At 42.4% G+C, this 20,027-nt stretch overlaps 1 protein-coding gene and 1 non-coding gene across 2 annotated transcripts in view; one reads left to right on the top strand and one right to left on the bottom strand.

The window, feature by feature from the left end:
• LOC114029622 (tyrosine-protein kinase ZAP-70) overlaps window positions 1-16,864 on the bottom strand; it is a 40,027-nt gene extending 23,163 nt beyond the window's left edge. The window contains exons 1-2 of the mRNA XM_027844169.1: window positions 16,566-16,864; window positions 15,435-15,511 (exon numbers count right to left, since the gene is read on the bottom strand). The gene's annotated coding sequence lies outside the window, so the exon portion shown is untranslated. The remainder of the gene's footprint in view (window positions 1-15,434; window positions 15,512-16,565) is intronic.
• LOC114029657 lies at window positions 12,671-12,776 on the top strand. The gene has a single exon (XR_003567514.1). It is a non-coding gene; the product is annotated as a U6 spliceosomal RNA (small nuclear RNA).
• Window positions 16,865-20,027: the final 3,163 nt, after the last annotated feature.

Here is a 20,027-nt window from a genome sequence, read left to right as displayed (position 1 = left end):
GCTAACTACCAAAAAAATGCCTTCTTCCCACCTGGTCTTTAAAAAACCCTCACTTGACTCAGTTACTCACCCCTATGTTTATCCTCTCTTTCACAGTCAAACTCCTAAAAAAAAAAACTATCTACACATCTACACTTGTGGTCTCTGCTTCCTTTACTCTCACTCACTTCACAACCCCTTGTGGTCTGGCTTCCACTCTCATCATTCAACTGAAACTTTTCTTTCCAAAGTCAGCAATCATCTTTTAAAACTGTCTTTATCTTTTACTATCTTTTGTTTTTACGTCATCTTTATTTCCAAATATGTTTCCTCCATTTCCCCAACCTAGCAAGTCATCCTTTGAAATAAAAAAATGCTTAAAAAGCAAAGGAAAAAAAATCAGTAAAACTAACCAACACTTTAACCAAGTCTGAGAGTTTATTCAATGATCCACAGTCCACCACCTCTTCAATGAAGTAAATTTCCTAACCTCTCATCTACTCTTTGGAATGAACTTGGACTACCAATGATCTCATAATCTTAAAAAACAAGGACCTTTTTTCAATCTTCGCTCTTCTTGGCCTCTCTGATGCATTTGACATTCTTGACTATCCTCTCCCCTCTGGACATACTCTCTCCTCTCTGGGTTTTGATGACCCTTTTCACTCTCTTAGTTCTCCTACACACCTGGGTGTTCCTTCTCAGACTTCACGGGTCATCTATGTCCTAGCCCCTAATTTTGTGTGTTCCCCAAGGCTCCTCCTGAGTCCTCTTTTCTTTTCTCTCTCTAGTGTCTCATTTGGTGACCTCATCAGTCTCCCTAAGTTCAATTACAAACTCTAGACAGAGGACTCCCAGACCTGTATATCCAGCCCTAGTTCTCATCACCACTCACTAGTTAGACATTTCCAAGTCAATATATGCAAAACAGAACTGACTCTCTTTGCCCAAAGCTCACCCCTTTTCCGACCTTTTCTATTTTTATTGAAAGCACTGTCATCCTTCCAGGCAATCAGCTTCAACATCTCCAAGCCATTCCCCACTCTCCCCTCTCCCTCATTCCCCACATCCAATCAGCTGCCAAGTCTTGATGATCCTATCTCCACAACATTCCATTCTTCCTCGTTTTACACACACACACACACACACACACACACACACACACACACACACACAACTATCACCCTAGTTCAGACCCTCATCACCTTTTGCCTATACTATTATAATAGCCTACTCCCTACCTCCCATCTCTCCCTGTTCCAATGCACTCTCCTTACATCTTCCAAAGCAATATTTCTAAAACACAAACCTGACCACGTCACTCCTCTGCTCAAGAAGTTCCAATGGCTCCCTATTGTCTCTAGGATCAAAATCCTCTGTTTGGCATTCAAAGCCCTTTCACCATCCTAGTAAGTATCTGAGGCAGAATTTGGACCCAGGTCTTTCTAACTCCAATTCCAGGCACTCTCTCCAGTGTACCAACTAGCTGCATGAAATAGCTAATAATACTTGTTGACTGACTTTTCTTCATGTACTCTATGGGTCACCTAGCCTGGCTTATTTGTTATCCCTCACCCATGACATTCCAGCTATCATCTCCATGCCTTTGCACTAGCTGTCTTCCATGCCTAGAATGCACCCCCTCTTCACCGCCACCTTTTAGGATCCCTAAGTTCCTTCAGACTTAGCTCAGATAGCTTTCCTGATCCCTTCAGCAGCTAATTCTGGCTATCTCCTCCCCATTCACCTAGAAGTTAATTTGCAATTAGGGTGTAATATCTACTTATGTAAGGGACTCCTCCATTGTATCAGTCAATTGATGAACAGGATTAGGTTTTGATGTGTAAACAAGTGTCCCCCAGGCCCATCTGTGATTACATTAATTGCTGTTTGTCCTTCATTCTCAATGAGGACCATGACATCAGGGAGGTCATACCATGCCATGCCATGCCATGCCAGTGAATTGGATTTAAGTGAGGGAGGGCTGTGCAAAGTCACCAGTCTCTCTTTCTCCTCTAGAGCCATCTGGGTCTAGTGACCAGGTATGGATCAGGACCACTAGAGATGGACCAGGATGCAGTGGGAAACCTTGGCCTTTTCAAGCTAAGGTCTTTAACGGGTCTCAGTTTGACTCACCCCTCCCTTAGGTAGGTAGAGGTACTATGACTTGCCCAAGGGCATACAGCTAGTAAATAACAGGTGAAAAAGTCAAACCCATGCTCCTGATTCACAGAATCACAGAACTTGAAAGTTAAAAGAGACCGCAGCCTCCATCTAGTCACTTAATGTCTCAGCCTCAGTTTCCTCCTGTGTACAGTAAGGACAATAATAGTACCTCTCTCCCAGGATTGCTGTAAGGATGAGATGAGAGATTTTGAAGCCCTATATGAATATCAGTAATTATTCATTCCACTAGCTCTGAGATTACTTGACCTCCTTTCTCTTTTTTTTTTTTTTCTTGCTTTTTGGTGAGGCAATCGGGGTTAAGCGACTTGCCCAGGGTCACATAGCTAGTAAATGTCAAATGTCTGAGGCTGGATTTGAACTCAGGTCCTCCTGACTCCAAGGCCAGAACTCTATCCACTGCACCACCTAACTGCCCCTTTGACCTCCTTTCTCAAGGAAGTCAATATGTGGCCCATGAGCCTTTGCCTCCAACCCTGACCCTGATCCTTATATTTAGGGACATTGATATGCTCATTGGTGATCTCTTGAAGACCTTGCCCTCTCGCGTCATTTTCCATGACCTGTATCTTCACTCCATGTCAGCCACCCACTGGGATGATCATAACCTTAGATATTGCGAGAGTCACCTCCATGATCCTGAACTCTGAAATTCCCTTCTCTGACCACAGCCTCCTGTGAGTGTATCTCTCCCTCTTACTTACCCCCTTACATCTATTCTATGACATAATGGAGACCTCCAGGCCCTCAGTTCTTCCATGGTCCCTTCACCCCTACTGTGGTTGACCCTAGAGTTGACTAATTCAGCTCTACATTGGGGCGCATCAGAGAGTGCTGGACCTGAAGTCAGAAACACCTCATTTCAAATTTCTCCTCAAACATAAGCTTCATGACCCTGGACAAGTCACTTAACATCTATTTGCCTCAGTTTTCTCTGCTAGGGATAATCATAGCATCTAGCTCATTGGGTTGTTGTGAGGATCAAATGGGGTAATATTTGTGAAGAAAGCTCTTATATAAAATACATCTTTTATACAATATATAAATTTACATATTTTTGTAAAATGTATTTTTATATAAATATATAAATTTCATATAAAATATATAAAATCTAGCCCTTCTTATTCTACTCTTGAATCTCTTGCCTCCTTGTCCTGGCACCACTCATACCTTGCTCAAAACCCTGGGTTACCTCAGCTGTCCTACTGTCCTCTTCCTCCACAGGATTATGAATTTAAAGCCGAAAAGAATGTCAGGAGTCCAACCTCCTTGTTTTGCAGATGAAGAAATCGAGGCACAGAGAAGCTGAATCACTTGCTCAGGGTGACATAGCTATTAAGTATCTAAGACAAGATTTGAACTCAGGGTCTTCCTGACTTCAAGTCCAGCAGTGCACCTCCACCCTGTGCTATTGAGCTGTGGTCATTGAGTCCACTAAAAATTCTGGTCCTGTGATCTTAATTTAGCCTTCACTGCTGCGTAGAAATAAAAGCTAAGCTGGAAAGAGCCTGAGAGACCATTTAGTCCAACCCTCTCATTTTACAGATGGTGAAACTGAGGCAAACAGGGTTAAGTGACTTGCCCAGGGTCACATGGCTAGTAAGTATCCAAGGCCAGATTTGAACTCATGAAGATGAGTCTTCCTGATTCCAAGCCCAGTGCTCTGCACACTATGGCGCCACCTAGCTGCCCTCAACTTGTATCCTGAATCCCACGTCCTTCCTTCTAATCCAGGATCTTGCCCCTTCAATCATCGTTCCCCCTCTTTTTTTTTTTTTCATTTCACTTTTATTTCCATTCTAATGTCATATTTACTCCCGTGTCATGAGCTTTTGTTTCTTCGGTTTCTTCTGGGATATCTTTTTCTTTTGAGCAACCTCCCCTTCTGGTTTAGGAACAATCTGTTCCTTTTCAGTAAGTATCATCTCAATATGGCAAGGAGAACTCATGTATGGGTTGATTCGACCATGAGCTCTGTAAGGACACTGTCCCATTTTGGGATCCTTGTTAACCTGGATATGCTCAATGACAAGAGAATCCACATCCAAAACCTTCAGTTCTGTATCACTCTCTGCATTTCTAAGCATATACAACAAGGATTCAGCACTCTTTTTGGGCTAACCACCCTGTGTCCTACCCCACTGCTTAGCCTGGGCACACCTGCGAACTCCACCATTATATCGCTGGAAGGAAACACGTTGTTTCTTCAATGTGACGTCTTTCATATACTTGGTAGCTTTTCAGATATGCATGCCCTTGGTAGCTTGGGCTGTTTCACGGGTGTTCTTGAAGTGGACCCAGAGATTTGAACCCCTTGACTTGCATGATTTTGTGGGGTTCTCTGGATCAAGAGAGTACATCACCATTTTAAATGATTACCTAGGACGGGTCAAGGGAAGAGTCATTGCTACCTTTTTATTGGCTTTTTCCCAATGCCTGCAAACACACCTGTGTCTCTGAAGCCTTAAAGTAAAGTGTTAGAAGACTACAAAGGCAGGAAGGGACCATATTAAGAAGGGCTTTGAACACTACCTAGAGGATTTTACATTTGATCCAGGAGGCAATAGGTAGCCACTGGAGTTTAATGAATAAGGGGGTGACATGGTCAGACCTGCACTGTAGGAAAATCACTTGGGCATCAGAGTGAAGGATGGACTGGAGAGGGAAGAAATTTGAGGCAAGGAGATCAACCAATGACTGTTGCAATAATCTAGGCATGAGGTAATAAATAATAGCTAGCATTTATACCTCTGCAAAGCTCTTTACAAACATTTTCTCATTAGATCCTCGCAACAACCCTGGGAGATAGATGCTATTATTATCTCCATTTTACAGTTGAGGAAACTGAGGTTAAGTGACTTGTCCAAAGTCACACAACTCTTAAGTGTCTGCAGCTGGATTTGAACTCAGGTTTTCCTGACTCCAGACCCAGCCCTCTACCTACAGCTAGCTGCCTCTGAGATGATGAGAACCTGGACCAGCGTGGTGGCAGTGTCAGAGGAAAAAAGAGGGCATATGTGATGGATGTCATAGAGGCAGAAACAACAGAATTTGGCAACAGATTAAATATGGAGGAAGGGTGAGAGAGAGAGAGTCCAAGAACTCCAAGTTTTAAGCCTGGGTGACTAAGAAGGTGGTGGTGCCTTTGAAGGAGTTTGAAAGAAAGGATGGGGGCAGCGAGGTGACGCAGTGGATAGAGCTCCAGCCTTGGAGTCAGGAGGACCTGAGTTCAAATCTGGCCTCAGACACATAACACGTACTAGCTGCGTGACCCTGGGCAAGTCACTTAACCCCATTGTCTAGATAAAAAAAAAAAAGAAAAAGAAAGGGTGGCTTGTGGAAAAGATAATGAGTTCTGCTTCAGACTCATTGAGGTTAAGATGTCTATAGGCCATTCAGTTCAAGGTATCCAGTAGACAGCTGGAGATGCAAGACTAGATATCTTGAGAAAAGTTAAGAGCTGAAAAAGTAGGTCTGGGGAAGCATCAGAATCCAGATGATAATTGAATCCATAGGAACTGATAAAAATCACCAAATCTTGCCTGGCACATAATAGATGCTTAATAAATGTTTGTTACCTTGACTCTAGGCCACTCTCCAAAGATTATTGCAGGGAAGGTATTGGCCTGTGTTGGTAGAGGCCAGGAACTCCCTGCACCAATGAAATCATAGTCCCTATCTCCTCTGGATTTTGTATATACTTTTTTGTTGTTCAGTCATTTCAGTCGTTTCCAACTTTTTGTGACTCTATTTGGCGTTTTCTTAACAAAGATACTGAAGTGGTTTGCCATTTCCTTCTCCAGCTCATTTTACAGATGAGGAAACTGAGGTAAACAGGAATAAGTGACTTGCCCAGGGTCACATAGCTAGTAAGTATCTGAGGCCAGTCTTCCTGACACCAGGCCCTACACTCTATCCACTGTGCCACCTAGCTGCCCTGACTTTGAAATCACCTCGTATTATTGTATATCTACTTACATGTATCCATGCTGTCTCCCCCTAAAAGAAAACTCCTTGAGGGCAGGGACTATTTTACTTTTTGGTCTTTATATTCCCAACAGCCAGAACTGGCACCTGGTAAGTGTCTAATTAGCAGTAGGTAATTAATTAAAGCTTTTTGTTTGATTGAGTTATGGGATTATAGAATCAGAGCTACAAGGGACCTTGGAGATCAACCAGGCTGACCTCCTCGTTTTACAGATGAGCAAACTAAGACTCAGAGAGGTTCAATGTCACACAGATAGTAAAACTACAGATCTGGGATTCGAACCCAGGTCCTCTGATACTAAATCCAGCGTCCTTTCATTGTACCATACTAGGCAGCATCTAGCATAACGCTAGATGAACAGAATTAGATTGAGGCAGTTGTGGGAAGGGGGTAGGGAGAGGGATGCTTTGTCTCTACCAGTCCCTAAGACTGAAAAAAGTCTGGTCCCCAGGGAGAGAAGGAAGGAGCCATGGTGCAGACCTCAAGCTGACCCAAGCTGCTCATGCCTCATAAAAGGAAGAGACACCGTAAGAAAAGAGACCATGTCCCCTGGGCTGCGAGAGAAATGAGTTTCAAAGGCTTTGTTTATGGAGCTGATACGTTGATGATATATTCGAATTGTCCCAGGCCCAGGCTTGGGGGGAGACCAACTCTGGAGGAGAACATTACTTAGCAACCTTTATTTTAAATGTGACTGAAGGGGAAAGGGCACGGAATGAGACACCTGTGAGTCTTCTAGGCTGTCAATCTGGGGGAAGGGCCAGCCTTTCCTGAAGCTTGAACATCTATCTGGCTTTGCTCCATTTAATGATTCAACTATTTCTCGCATCTAAGACTTGATCGGAGACTAGGAATAGAACCGGGGTGGGCAAACTGGACGAGGGAGGGTTTTTTTTCCTATGCCCAAGGAAGATCAGGGAAAAGCTGAGGACAGTTTGTGACTTGGGGATCCCCTGACCTACAAAAGGGCCCAGGACCCTAGTAAAAGAATAGCCCAAAGAGAGGATAGGATCTAGAGCCATGGCCTAGATTGGCTTCTGGGAGTGAATGGGATTTAATAGATGATATATTATGAGGGTTTGAGGTCATGAGAAGGATCACAAGAGAGAGAAAGAGATCACTGGATCATAGATTTTGAGCTAAAAGGGGCCTTGGAGATCATCTAATCCAACTCCCTCATTTTAAAGATGAGAAAACTGAAGCCCAGAGAGGTTAAGCCCAGAGAGATTTACCTAAGGTCATTCAGGTAAGAAGCAGTGAAACCAGGATTCAAACCCAAGCTCCCTGACCAAATCCAGCATACTTTCCACTATATTACACTCCCTCTGTCAGGGGGCTGAGAAACCCTAGAGAAGAGCCATAAAACCAGAGGCGTCCCAAACTGAAGGTGTAAGGTAGTGTACTGGGAAGTGTAAAAGAAACCTGGGCTTAGATATTGCCTCTGACAATTAAGCGGCTAGGTGGCTCAGTGAATAGACTGCTGGGCCTGGAGTTAGGAAGACCTGAGTTTAAGTCTGGTCTCAGATACTTAGTACTAGCTATAACCCTGGGCAAGTTATTTAACCCTGTTTGTCTTAATCCACTGGAGAAGGAAATGGAAAATAACTCCGGTATTTTTGCCAAGAAAATCCCATGGATAGTGTTGGTGTGATACGTTCCAAGGGGTTGCAAAGAGTTGGACGCAACTGAACTACAGCTGATAATTAATCGCTATGCGGTAATGATAAAATTATTTTACCTCATTGAGCCTGGACTTCCTCATCTGTAAAGTGGGAATGATAGTACCTGCAGTACCTATCTCACAAGGTTGTTGTGAGACTCAAATAAGATATTAAATGAGAAGTCTCGGGGAGGCAAAGCCAAGATGGCAGAGTAAAGGCAGGGACTCACCTGAGTTCTCCCCCAAACCCCTCTAAATACCTTTAAATAATGACTCTAAACAAATTCTAGAGTGGCAGAACCTACAAAAAGACAAAATGAAACAATTTTCCAGACCAAGACAGCTTAGAAGGTCAGCAAGAAAGGTCTGTTGCTCCAGAATGAGAAAAGAGCACAGGACGTACCAGTGAAGACCAGGCCCCAGTGAACCAGGAGCAGGCTGTGGGGAGACTGAATCGGTGGCAGTAGCGGCAGTTCCAGACCTCTCAGGCCACATACAGTAAGGGGATCAGACAACGGGCCAGAAGGAGATTTACAGAGGTCCTTTTGCTGGCACCAGGGGCAAGACTCTGTTTCATTGCCTATACTTGGATCTGGGTCACAGTCCCGGGTCTTAGTTCCAGTGTGAGGAGGAGCACTAGCACAGCAGAGCTTGCAGCCGCAGGGGAACAGAAACCCTAGTCACAATTCCAGAGTGGAAAAGAATGCTTATGGTGGCTTACAAACCAGTGCACAATACAGGAGAGTAGTAACACACCGCTCCCTAGATCATTCCACCTTGGAAGAGCCAAAAACTTACAAGTCCCCAGAATTACCTCTGAAAACAGCTGCACAAAAAACCTGAAGTTTGGGACAGTGCCCTCTCCACATGGGAAGCAGAACTTCACTTAGTGTGGAGTCAAGAAATAGGCTGGAAAATGAGCAAATACCTTTGACCCAGCAATAGCACTTCTAGGGCTGTATGCCAAAGAGATCATACAAATAGGAAAAGGACCCACGTGTGCAAAAATATTTATAGCAGCTCTTGCTGTGGTGGCAAAGAATTGGAAATTGAGAGGATGCCCATCAATTGGGGAATGGCTGAGCAAGTTGTGGTATGTGAATGTAATGGAATGCTATTGTGGTATAAGAAATGATGAGCAGGCAGACTTCAGAAAAACCTGGAAAGATTTGTATGGTCTGATGCTGAGTGAAGTGAGCAGAACCAGGAGAACATTGTACACAGAAACAGCCATGTTGTACGATGACTAATATTGATAGACTTAGCCCTTCTCAGCAATGCAAGGATCTAAGACATCTCCAAAGACCTCATGATGGAAAATGCTATCCACATTCAAAGAAAGAACTATGGAGTTGGAATGCAGATCGAAGTATACTATTTGTTATTTTTTTTCTTCTGTTGTGTTTTGTTTCCTCTTTCTGGTGGATCCTCCTATGGGTTCTAATTCTTACTTACAACATCACTAATGTGAAAATATGTTTAATAGGAATGTATATGTATAGCCTGTATCAGATTGCATGCCATCTTGGGGAGGGAGGTGGGGAGGGAGGGGGAGAAAAATTTAAAACTCAAAAGCTTATGGAAGTGGTTGTTGATAAATCAGAATAAATTAATAAAAATATATATTCAAAAAAAGGGAAAAATGAGCAAACAACAGAAAAAAAAATCTGACCATAAAAAGTTACTGTGGTGACAAGGGAGATCAAAACACACACTCAGAAGATGACAACAAAGTCAAAATTCCTGCATCTAAAGCCTCAAAGAAAAATACAAATTGATCTCAAGTCATAGAAGAGCTCAAAAAAGATTTTAAAAATCAAGTAAGAGGTAGAGGAAAAATTGGGAAGAGAAATGAGAGTTATGCAAGAAAATAATGAAAAAAGGGTCAGCAACTTGGTAAAGGAGACACAAAAAATACTGAAAAAATAACACCTTAAAAAAACAGAATAGGCTAAATGGTTAAAAAAAAAATCCAAAGAAGAATGCCCTGAAAAGCAGAATTGGCCAAATGGAAAAGTAGGTACAAAAACTTACTGACGAAAATAATTCCTTAAAAGATAGAATTGGGCAAGTGGAAGCTAATGACTTCATGATACATTGAGAAACAATCAAACTAAATCAAAAGAATGAAAAATAGAAGAAAATATGAAATAGCTCATTGGAAAAGCAACTTACACAGAAAACAGATCCAGGAGAGATAATTTAAGAATTGTTAGACTACCTGAAAGCCATGATAAAAAAAGAGCTATACATACTCTTTCAAGAAATTTTCGAGGAGAACTGCCCTGATATTCTAGAGCCATAGGCTAAAATAGAAATTAAAAGAATTCACCGATCACCTCCTGAAAGAGATCCCAAAATGAAAACTCCCAGGAATATTATAGCTAAATTCCAGACCTCCCAGATCAAGGAGAAAATAGTGCAAGCAGCCAAAAAGAAACAATTTAAATATGATGGAGCCAGAGTCAGGATAACACAAGATTTAGCAACTTCTACATTAAAAGATCGGAGGGCCAGGAATATGATTTTCCAGAGGGTAAAAGAGCTAGGATTACAACCAAGAATCACCTTTCCAACAAAACTGAGTATAATCGTTCAGGAGGAAAAATAGATATTCAATGAAATAGAGGACTTTCAAGCATTCCTGATGAAAAGATCAGAGCTGAATAGAAAATTTGACTTTCAAATATGAGATGCAAAAAAAGCATAAAAAGGTAAACTGGAAAGAAAAATCATAAGGGATTAAATAAAGTTAAACTATTTATATTCCTACATGAGGAAATGATACTTTTAACTCCTAAAAACTTTCTCATCATTAGGGCAGTTAGAAGACGTATACATAGACAGAAAGCAGAGGTATGGGTTGAATATGATGGCATGATAACTTAAAAAATCAAATTAAATTAAGGGATGAGGAAGAAGAATGTAGTGATAGAAGGGGAAAGGAAAAGGTAGAATGGGATAAATTAGCTGACATAAAAGAGGCCTGAAAGAGATTTTACAGTGGAGAGGAAAATGCGGGAAGTGGGAAGGGGAGAACATGAACCTTACTCTCATCAGAAGTGGTTCAAAGAGAGAATAATATACACACTTGGTTGGGTGTCGAAATTTATCTTACCATACAGGAAAGCAGGAAGGAAAGGGGATAAGAAAAGGGGGAGAGGGGGCAGCTAGGAGGTACAACGGATAGAGTTCTGGCCTTGGAGTCAGGAGGACCTGAGTTCAAATCCAGCCTCAGACACCTGACACTTGCTAGCTGTGTGACCTTGGGCAAATCACTTAACCCTGACTGCCTCACCAAAAAGTGAAGAAAAAAGGGGGGGTTGGGGCAGAGGGGAAGCTAGTAAAAGGGAGAGCAGTTTGAGGAAGGTAAGAGTCAGAAGCAAAACATTTTTGAAAACAGACACATTAAAAGGAGAGAGAGAGTAGGATAAACGGGAGAAAACAGGATGGAGGACATAGCTGGTAATCATTACTATGAAAAAAATTTATAGTGAGTTTCTCTGATAAAGATTTTGTTTCTCAAACACAGAAAACTGAGTCAAATTTATAGACATAAGAATCATTCCTCAATTGATAAATGGTAGAAGGATACGAACAGGCAGTTTTCAGACAAAGTAATCAAAGCTATCTATAGTCATATAAAAAATGCTCTAACTCACTATTGATGAGAAAAATGCAAATTAAAACAACTTTGAGCTACTACCTCACACCTGTAAGATTGGCTAATATGGCAGGAAAGGAAAATGACAAATGTTGGAAGGGATGTGGGAAAACTAAAATGCTAATGTACTATTGGTGAAGTTGTATACTGATTTAGCCATTCTGGAGAGCAATTTGGAACTATGCTCAAAGGGCTATAAAACCATGCATATCTTTTGACCAAGCAACACCGCTATTAGGTCTGTATCCCAAAGAGATAAAAAACAACAAGGAAAAGAACATATGTGTACAAAAATATTTATAGCAGCTCTTTTAGTGGTGGCAAAGAGTTGGAAACTGAGGGGATGTTCATCAATTGGAGAATGGCTAAACAAGTTGTTTTATATAGTTGTGATGGAATACTATTGTGCTTTAAGAAATGATGAGCAGGGGCAGCTAGGTGGTGCAATGGATAGAGCACCGGCCCTGAAGTCAGGAGTACCTGAGTTCAAATCCAGCCTCAGACCAACACTTGACACTTACTAGCTGTGTGACCCTGGGCAAGTCACTTAACCCCAATTGCTTTAAAAAAAAAAAAAGAAATGATGAGCAGGATGCTCTCAAAAAAACATAGAAAGACTTGCATAATCTGATGCAAAGTGAAATGGGCAGAACCAAAAGAACATTGTACACAGTAAGAGCAATATTGTATGATGATCTACTATGAATAACTTAGCTATTCTCAGCAAAACAATGATCCAAGACAATTCTGTAGGATTTTTGATGAAAAGTGCTGTCTATCTCCAGAGAATGAGCTGGCAGAGCCTGAATGCAGATCAAAGATACTTTTTCTTTATTTTTTCGGGGGAAAGGGTTGTTTGTTTTTTCTTTCGAGGAATAACTTAAATAGAAATGTGTTTTGCATGACTACATATGTATGACCTGTGTCTTTCTTGCCTCCTCAATGGGGAGGGGGAAAGGGAGGGAGGGGGAGAATTTGGAGCTCAAAATTTGAAAAAAAAAATGTTAAAATTGTTTTTAAAGTAATTGGGGAAAAATCAGATATTAAATAAGATTTTCTTAAAAAGAACCTCTCAAAAACGCCCCATATAAATGCTAGCTGTTATTATATTTGTTATTAACTTGTTCTCATCTCTTTCAATCATCTCACCATTACCCACAAATGTTCCACTTCCTTGATTAAGAGTTCTGAAATAGTGCTCATTTCAGCAGCACACATACTGCAACTGGAGTACACAGAGGAGATTAGCATGGCTCCTGCTCAAAGACAACACACAAAATCATGAGGCATTCCATATTTAAAGAATTCTGAGGTTCCTGTCATTCCATCTCTCCCTGGACCTTCCTCCTCTTCAACCTATTCTTCATCCTTACAGTGACCTTTAATCCCTCCACCCCTCACTGACCCTTGGAACCCACCTCTCTTTCAAAGCTCCCAATTACTGTAGAGGGCACTATAATCCTTTCAGTCTCCTGGTTTCAAAATCTCCCCGGTATCCTCATCTCCTGACTCTTATTCACCCATAGAGGCCTATTTATGTTGTCTACACGTTATCCTACATTTCCTGTCTCTGCAATTTTGCACTGGCTCATGCCTGGAATGCTCCATCTCCTCATCTCTACCTCTCATAATCCTACTTTCCTTCAAGATTCAACATAAGTACATCCTTCTACAAAACATCTTTCCTTTCCCTTTCATATAGATGCATGTATATATATATATATATGTGTGTGTGTGTGTGTGTGTATGCACATACATATATACATATATGCATATACACACATATATACATACACATATACACACATATATGTTCTTACTGGTGAGACATCAGACACATTCTTATATATATAGATCGATATATAGATGTGTAATATACATATATATGACCAAAAAATATATACACACATATATATGATGTATGTATATGTGTGTTTATGGAGAGATAGAGAGAGAGAGATGTCTGATATTTCACCAGTTAGAAGGTGACGACAAGGGGGTGTTTTTGTATTTTGCATGCACAGTTTTTGTCTTTTTATCCTGAGACATCTATCGCTATCCGAGGATGGGGTTGAAACCACTCCCCCTTTTTATTTTTTTACCTTTCCTACGTCAACTAGGTTAAAATACTTTTAGATGGAATCAAACAATGGGAACTGAGGAACAGGGCCTGTATACCTCTTTGAATCAATCAAAGCCATAGTGTAAGAGATTGGGTCATACCCTAAACAATTTGTAATAAAAGAAAGATGCTCTCTTAGAACAATTTTCTATTTCCAGTACAGTTTATTCATTGAATTCTCGAGGATATTTTGGGATCTGTATTTGTAATATGGAGATTTGTCTATTGGTATACAAAGTACAGAGAGTTTCTGGTATTTTGGCCACCTGATCATGCCTCTCTTTCCAGATGTTCAATAGTTATTAATCTACAACCCATAGTGAAATGTTGGAAAGTTTCTATTATTTCTTTGTATAATCTGCCCCCTGAGAAGCTGGGCTCTAATAAATGAGCTTTTCCCTTATCTTGTCCTGCGCTAGGCCTCTAGGCAGTTCCTGGCAGTGACATTCCCATCCCCAGTTATTTTTCATGTGTTATTCTTTTCTAGTTATTCTTTATGTGTTGTCTTCCCTCATTAGAATATAATCTCCTTGAAGCCAGGGCAAGAACTATCTTACTTGTTTGTATTTATATCCCCAGCACTTAGCATAGTACCTGGCATATCAGTGTCTTTTTATAACTACCTACTCTCCTGTCGGTCTGTCTGTCTTCCTCCCTCCCCTCCTCCCACCCCCTCTCTCTCCAGATCTCTCTATCTATCTATCTATCTATCTATCTATCATGTACCTAAATCTGATTTTTCTATGATTTCTGGGGGCAGTGACCTGGTCCTACCTTGCTACCATAAACCCCTCCATTTCATCAAACAAATTTGCCCAGCTTGGTCATTTACTCAAAGCTTATTTGTCAATGTAAGTTCATGTGGATGTTACCCATAGAGGGCCCTTTGATTCATCTCTTAGATCTTAGCCCTTTCATAGGCTCCATCTAACCAATATTGGCTACCTGTGATAAGTACAATGATGTGTACTTATTGTCTGTCTTTACTACTATTCTGTGAAGTGATATCTGTCTATATCAATCAATTAAGTACCTACTATATGCCAGGCACTGTGCTAAGTGCTGGGGAAACACAAAGAGGCAAAAGACAGTTCCTGCCTTCAAGAAACTTACAATCTAATATATGTTTTGGAAGAATTTCTGTACATTTTTAACCTATTTATCCCATACTCTGAGAACATATATCAATCGTTGTCCTCTTTTTAGATTATTATTATTATTATTGTTATTATTATTAGGAGAGGGAAGAGGAAGAAGAGGAGGAGGAAGCTAAGGAATGCAAAGGCCCATTCCAGAGCTAAAAACAGACCTAGGGACCCGGGAAAAAGCACTATTTTCATCCATATGAAAAGGAGTAGAGTGAGGGGGGAATATCTCTGGGCCAGGCTCATCTCCCTCCAGTCAATGGACTATGAAAAACTATCTAAGGCCTTCCTCAATTCCTCGATTTGGTACTACTACAGGTCCCCAGTGTGAACTGTTAGCTGACAGGAGTGGGGAACCTGCGGCCTCGAGACCACAGGTGGCCCTCTAAGTTCTCAAGTGCAGCCCTTTGACTAAATCCAACCCGTGAAGTTTGAATTTAGTCAGAGGGCTGCACTTGAGGACCCAGAGAGCCACCTGTGACCTCAAGGCCACAGGTTCCCCAGCCTGTGTTAGCACTATCATTCTCACCCCTTGGTGCTAATGTGAGATGTTATCAATATCATCATCACCATTGGACATTGCTCCCCCCCAACAATGAGCTGTACTCTTCATCGTTATCACCACTAAATGGCCCAGACTATACCTTTAATACCCCTAAAAGGGGTCAGCTTGGCACAGTGAAGTTACTTACTTGATGGTGTCTAGGCTGGAGCAGAACTGACAAAGGGTGGGTGGGTTTCCAGTTCCTTTCCGCAAAGAGAAATGGTCCTAAATGCAGAGTTGGAAAGTGAGAAACTAATTCATTCAGGCCCCTGTCTTGATCCAAGCATCCCAACACCCCTCCCAGTCCTACTGTCCTTTCAAAGCCCAGCTTCATCATACCCTCCCCCTTCTATCTGATCATCCTTCTGACCTACCCAGGCTGACCACCCCTCAATTCCCCAGTCTGAGCATTCAGTTTGTCTGCCTCTGGACTCCCCAGTCTGACCATATCCTGAACTTCCAGGTCTAACTCACCTTGGAAACCCCAATGTGACTGTCTCTTGAACCCCTAGTCTAATAACATTCTGACCCCTCCATCTGACTACCCTAGAGTATCTAGTCTGACCTTATCCTGACCCCCCACAGTCTGTCTTCCCAATATGACCACACCAAATCACCCCAATTTGACCATGCCCCAATCTCCAGTCTAGTTATCTCTTTGACTCCATTGTCTGATCATCCTCTTAACTCCAATCCCCCTCCTAATGCCCCAGTCTGATCATTCCAAGAACTTCCAGGCTGACCGTTTCCCAGACCCCAACCCCCTAACCTGACCATTCCTGAAATACCCAATCTGCCAATCCTGCAACCCAATGGTTTGACTAGTCCCTTCAGCAATCTAGCCTACCTATGCCCTTATCCCCTAGTCTGACTATCCCTAAATCTGTCCCTTAAATTTACCAATCCCTAACCCCTCAGTTGACTGCTCCCTGACCATTTCCTGACATCCCTGTTTACCCTACACAACATGCTAGAGGAATGGCTGGCCTGCCACTCTGACACCTGGGCTGGGGAACTCTGGGCCCTGGGAAATATAACTCCTTCTTTCCTAAAACGCCGATTAGTGCCCAATGTTTCTTTCTTTCTCTTTCTCTCCTGGGGACCATGAGGCTGAGTGACTCAAGGCTGAGAAATGATCCCTGAGTTGTGGAAAGAGGGAGTCACCACCATGACTTATGATGAGTATGGACCTCCTCTTTCCTAACTCCCAGAGCATCCCTACCCTTATAATCTAGGACAGCAGCCAGAACCAGGGGTCAGAAATAAGGAAAAGGCTCACCTGTGGAGGTTCCGGAGACGCTGGGCCCAGGGAACCAGGCTTCCGTGCCTCCGTCAGTGTTCTTCAGTCCCTTGGAGGGCCAAGTTCCATGGAGGGAAAGGCCACCTGGGTGCCAGGGCCTCAGGGTGGGGAAGGCAGTTAGGGGACAGGGTCTAGGCCCAGTCACCACTGCCCGTAGCTATCACCCTCTGTCAACGAATCTTTTTGTTGACTGGTTTCTCTGAAATGTGACCTATTTCCTTGATACGGAAGACAGGAAAGAAGAAACAACAGAAAGAGAAAACCACCCACCCAGATGTGGAGGGAGCAACTAGGCCTTTGAAGCTTACGTCACAAACTGCTGTGTATGGAGGAAAATCTTCAAGTGGGGGGAAGGCAGGAGTTTCTAGGCCCCAGGCCCAGAGGTTGCCTTAGTACCCTTCAGGGAAGGTCACTTATCACATGGTTCCTAGGATTCTACATCTAAAACTATAAAGGACCCCAGAGGCCATCTTTTATTACAGAAGAGGGGGAAGTGACTGGCCCAAGGTCATGCGTGGAAGGTCAGTTTTTCCACTCTAGAACAAGCCTTCATAACTCTTTTTGTGTCCTGGTTCCCGTTAGCAGCCAGTATGCTGAAGCCCACGGACCCCTTCAAAGAATCAAGTTTTTAAATGTATAAAATAAAATGCACAGGACAACAAAGGAAACAGATTATGTTGAAGCACAGTTCTAAAAATATTTTTTACAATGCCAAGTCCATGGAGCCCAGGTTAAGAACCCCTGCTTAGAACCAGTATTATTTACACTATATCATATCAGGCTGCCTCCTCTAGGAAGGGCAAGAACTTGGCCTCCCTGCACCCCAAGAGCTCCCCCCGCCCCGGACACCATGATTATACCAACAACCAAAGGAAAGGGGGCATCCAGAGCTCGTGGCAGGACTGAAGTCCACTAACCATCAAAGACTCTAGCCCTCTCACAAGAAGGACAAGAAAGGCACATCTGTACCCCTCGAAGGCCACTGCCTTCAGCCAGTTGGCTCCTAGTTAGGGAAAAACCTGCAAAACTTGACCAGACTTAAATCCACAGCTGGTCCACAGTCACCAGCCCCCGGCTGTCTCCTCTTTAGAGCAAAATGTTACTGATGGACTTTTCTATCACTCTCTAGAGACCTACTAGAGACCAGGTTCAGAAGGACCCAACTTGTCCTGGAATCACAGAATGTCTGGGCTGGAAGGGACTTTAGGAATCATCCAGTCTAATCCTTGACCTTTCCTTTTTGTAGATGAGGAAGCTAAAGAAGGTCAGAGAGTGGGAGGGAGCTCTTGTCTAAGGTTACAGACAGAGCAAGGCTGGGAGAGCCTGGCTCAGGCCTGGAGCTCTCTCCACTATGATTGCTGCCCAACAGTCTTCTTAAAGCCCTATGAAAGAAGTGTTCTTAACCTGGGGTCGCGGACAGACACGGGGGGGGGGGGGGGGGGGCGGTGTATGTAAATTTGTTTTTTAAAATGACATGTTTTATTAACTAACTGAAATTTAGCATTTCCTTCAATTATTTGAAAACCTTATTCTGAGAAGGGATCCATATACTTCACCAGACTGACTGCCAAGGGGTTCAGGGCACAAAAACATATTAGAACTTATTTTCTAACAGGATCAAAGAGGTTGACCTAAAAGGGACCTTGGAAATCATCTACTCCAACTCCTTCATTTTTTAGAGAAAGAAACTGAGGTTCCCAGAGCTTGTGACAATAAGCAGAGGACAGATTTGAACTCATGTACCAGGATTCCAAATCCCACAATCTCTTTAGTGTATTCACATTACCCCTAGGCAATGTGTCCCAGCTATAAGCCCATACCATCCCTTGGGCTGGTCCAGATTTCTCAGACTCTCATGGCCCAGCATGAACAAGCTTCTCCTTCCCTTGATTCCCTTAATATTGTTGTTATTCAGACATTTTTCAGTTGTGTCAAATCTTCATTACCCCATCTGGGATCTTCTTGGCAAAGATACTGGAGCGGTTTGTCATTTCCTTCTCTAGCTCATTTTACAGATGAGGAAACTGAGGCAAACAGGGTGAAGTGACTTGTCCAGGGTCACAGAGCTAGTAAGTATCTGAGGCAGGAACTCAGGAACTGAACTCAAGAGTTCACTACCTAGCTACCCCTAATGTTTCCATTCAATTCAGTTCTTGGCTGGGTTTGTCCCATTCCCAAATGGCTCAAAGTATAAATGCCCAGTTCCATGGCAGATGCCCTAGATCTGCAGATCAGAGGGCTCCTCTGATCACTCTTGTTTGTTACAGGATAAAGTATCTTCTTCTTCTGGTCCTTCGTTGACACCACCACTCCAATGCAATTCATTAATTAAATTCTTTATTAAACAACTCAGTTTCTTTAACGTTTGCCACGTACCAAGCACATAGTTTATGCAGGGTACTGGGAATACAAAGATAAAGAATCCATGCCCTCTAGGAGCTTATGGTCTGGGGCAGAATTAAGGGAGAAGGATGATGTGATGTGTACAAAGAGAAATACAATAAAAAGCCTGTTCAATTTCAATTCAATAAATCTCTATTAAGTTCTTACTATGTACAAGATAAGTGACTTTCAGGCCTAGAGGAAAGAAAGCTGGCCTTGGAGTTAGGATGATCTGGGTTCAAACCCCGTCTCTGACACATACTAACTGTGTGACTGAGGACAAGTCACTTAACCTCTGTGCCTCAGTTTCCTCATCCATAAAATGAAGAGATTGGACTCCAAGATCCCTTCTGGCTCTAAATCTATGGTCCTATTATCCTATGACACAGACCCTTGGTGACCCTGGGCCAGTCACATAACCTCTCAATGCTCTACCAACCCTGAGGTTCCACCTCACACCCAGAAAACTGGCAAGCTCTTTAATGTCCAAATATGGGAATGGTTAAGATCAGAAAGGCTGTGGAAAGATAGGCACATTCGGGCATTCTTGGTGGAGGTATGAATTACATAACCAGTTTAGAAAGCAATTGGGAATAAAACAAATACATGACTAAAATGTCTGTGCCCTTTGACCCAGAGATTCCAATACTAGGCATATGCCCCAAAAAGGTCATTGATAGAAAGAGAATCCCTAAACACCAAAATATTTCTAGCAGCACTTTTTGTGGGAGCAAAAAACTGGAAACAAAATAGATGACGATCATTTGGGAAATGGCTAAACAAATTGTGGTACACGGATATGATGAGACACTGTGGATGTTATTAGACGCTAGCTGTGTGTTCCTGGGTGAGTCACTTCGCCTCTGTCTGCCTCAGTTTCCTCATTGGAAAAATTCGGTTATCAATAGCTCTTACCTCCCAGAGTTGTGAGGATCAAATGAAATATTTGTAAAGCATTTAGCACAGTGTCTGGCACATAGTAGGTACTATATAAATGTGAGCTGTTATTATCATGATGATGATGATGATGATGATGATGATGATGATGATGATGATGAT

The sequence above is a fragment of the Vombatus ursinus genome, unplaced genomic scaffold (genome assembly GCF_900497805.2).
Source record: "Vombatus ursinus unplaced genomic scaffold, bare-nosed wombat genome assembly UNPS02014935.1, whole genome shotgun sequence".
Classification (NCBI taxonomy): Eukaryota; Metazoa; Chordata; class Mammalia; order Diprotodontia; family Vombatidae; genus Vombatus; species Vombatus ursinus.
This window is presented reverse-complemented; position numbering and strand designations above follow the sequence as displayed.